The sequence below is a fragment of the Drosophila miranda genome, assembly GCF_003369915.1.
Source record: "Drosophila miranda strain MSH22 chromosome Y unlocalized genomic scaffold, D.miranda_PacBio2.1 Contig_Y1_pilon, whole genome shotgun sequence".
Lineage (NCBI taxonomy): Eukaryota > Metazoa > Arthropoda > Insecta > Diptera > Drosophilidae > Drosophila > Drosophila miranda.
The window spans coordinates 51753498-51756487 of NW_022881603.1; the positions used below are offsets into that span (position 1 = coordinate 51753498).

General features: G+C 46.8%; 1 long non-coding RNA gene across 1 annotated transcript; it reads right to left on the reverse strand.

The window, feature by feature from the left end:
- Nucleotides 1-1881: 1881 nt before the first annotated feature.
- Nucleotides 1882-2384, reverse strand: LOC117190939. Its single transcript, XR_004473892.1, has 2 exons — nucleotides 2027-2384; nucleotides 1882-1958 (listed from the first exon to the last, which is right to left on the reverse strand). It is a non-coding gene; the product is annotated as an uncharacterized LOC117190939 (long non-coding RNA).
- Nucleotides 2385-2990: the final 606 nt, after the last annotated feature.

Sequence of the window (2990 nt, forward strand, 5' to 3'; positions counted from 1 at the left end):
CTTGGACCGACTCCCAGGCAACCCCTCGCACAGCGCCGGCATGCGGCCCAACACCACGTCTGGAGCCATGTCTGAAACCTGCGTCGCACAAACTAGCCGTCGGTCCAAAGCTAGGATCGCCACCGAGACCCACACGGGCACCATTCCTATGGTCGACATCCCCACTGTAGTCGCCAGCATAAGCGAATAAACTCGCGAAGTCAAACCAACAAGCGCATTCGATGCGACAATCCTCCCGAGGACCCCGACCACACTTACAACCCAGAAATCGACAAAACGCCCAAAGATGATCCGGAACGAGTCCCCGACCCGTGGCCTCCCGCCATCGCGGCAGGGATACAGGAATGTCTGGACGAGGAGCTGACAGCACTCGCAGACCACCGAGAGAGGCTCGGCTTACCATTCTTACGAAAATCGAGCTTGAAGAATCTCAACCACAGTAGCGACCTGAGGAAATTCCGCGATCGCGATCCCGAAGAACCCACCGACCTACATGAGAATGCTGACATCGACGAGGAAAGCAACGAGACATTAACCCGACGCCCCAACCACGGTACCGCAGAGTCAGCAAAACCCGAGATACCCGGACAAAAAAGACAGCATCGGCAAAACGCGGCACGCGTCTGACCCAAAACACCCCCCCGGTGCAGCACAGAAGACCAAAGAAGAGCTGGCTCCGCAAAAATCGACTCCCCAAAACGGCTTTAATAGCCCCAACACGAGCTCCCATCCATCCGTACGCCGACGATGACGATGTCGTCGAGGGTCCGTCGTCGGGCGCTGTGGGGGCTCCGAGATGGTTCGATTAGGTCTTCGGCTATCAGCTTCGCATGGCTGGGTTTTTTGGGTAGTTTTATGGGTCGGTTGTCCCTCATGACGATGGTATGTTATGTTAGATCTGTCGTCCCTCGGAGGCCTGCAAGTGTTGGCAGTTCCCTGAGGTCCCTGCTCGGGCGCCACTTGTGATGGACCTATTTCAGGCTGAGGTAAGCTCAGTCACGTCCAGGGGTCAATCCACAATAAATTTGTCGAAGTAGATGGAACTTTGAGGGAGACGTCGGGGTTGGCCTATCTTAGAGAGGGTGGATCGGGGCTGGGGCGAGCGCTGCTCATCGTGTATATTAAACGGTGTGCATGGAGTTGGGGTGGGGTAGTGTCGGTGCCTCGGCTAATTGGAATGAACTTACTCAATTGGATATTATTCTGATAATTAGACATTTTATTACGAATATCTTAGCACTTTGAGTTGTATTAATTTGATAACTCTACTGATCGCTGGTATCTTTCGTAAGCTCCCTTTTACTTCTGGCCGGCGACTATTTATACGCCTTGTGCTGCTGTGTCAGCGGGTTCCAAAAGTGCACTTCGCCGTTTTGGCGATCGTGGGTTCTGGTTCTGTCTCTTCGCGTTTTTGGCGTGCTGTCGGGTTTGCCGCTGGGTGCTTGTCATAGGCTTCCGCGGTGTCATCTTTTTGTAGTCGATGAACCCGGAAGACTGCGCCTGGTCGGTTGCTTAGTCTGGAGTGGAAGGAAGTCCTCGTGACCTTGTGTGTTTGCTCAGCGTTATGGAGTCAGCGCGTGTCAATCAGTGGCTATCTGTACTAAATAATGCATGCGTTTAATTTACGTTGGGCGAGGCGCTGTAATTTGCTGTCAGGTTTTATGCTTATAATATGTCGCGGGAACCCTTTTAGGTTCGTTACAAAACAAAAAGCTAACTGCTATGGGGGGTTAAATACGTTTATGTAAATTTAAAATTTAGAAGCCGGGTTTTCCTCGCAGAATATAGAGTTTTTCATAGATTTGGGCGCATATGAAATATAACGAATCTCGGGGCACTGGCAGCTGCGATAGGAAATCACCGGCATCATATAAATTTTTAAATAAATCGTCAATGTATTTTCATTCTTCGCTATTGCTGGGCGGTGCCTATCTCTTGGCGCCTTCTTCGGATATGTGCTACAAAACGATTCAGGTATAATTATATCAATATTAAACATATGTATGTGTGTGGTAAAACAACCCACCATTACGGCTGGAAATAAGGAAAGATTGCCAAAGAGTGGTGGCCTGTTAAATGACTTCTGATTGCGAATGATGGGAATGAGCAAGCCGCCGAAAATATATTGGGGAACTTTGTATTTATCTATTTTTTACTGAATTTTACCCATTTTCCTGTAAAAATATCTTACAAAAGTACCACCACTCGTGTTACGTCTTATTTTGATAACAGTTTCACACTATACTGAGTTTTAAAAAATTGTTTGCTTTGCGTATTTGTATTGACAGATGAATGACGATTCTCGTTGCTGCAATTTCTAAAGCGACTCTCCTTTTTTCTGCTGGCGCTTTTGCAACATTCTATGTACTTCTACGGACGACAGTTTAACACTAAACTCATCCAACAGAGCTGCCTTCAACGAATTCCAGTTACGAATATCACGTAAACTACGAGCGAAAGATTTTGCTGCACCAACTAACAACTGCTTGGCATAAATGAATAATTGTAATTGACTCCATTGAACAGTAGCTGCGCATTCTTCTAATTCCTCTATCCATTGATTGATGTCGGGGTTATTAGAACCAGAAAATTGTGACACACTACCTTCCACTTCTTTTAGCGTAAACCAAGATTTATACTCTGCCTGTCGCGTACCTGGTTGAACTGCTACGGTATCATCCACTGCTGTTACTACGGACTCAACTGGAAAGCCGTTATGTATTAATAGTCTATCTTGCAAATCGCGCTTTCGTCCCGTCGTCTGCAACGCAAGCTCTCTTAACTTCTCTCGCAAATCTGCGACTCTCAGTGTCATTATCTCTTCAACTTGCATCGTGACGATTTAAACACAAAATAATTGATATTAGCTTATATCTAAGAAAATGTGATTAAATCAACTTAAACAACCTTATTACTGCTGGCCTGTTAACAATTTTCCAGTTAACATCGACTCCGAAAACGCCTTTAAAGTCGTCACTGTTAACGATCGC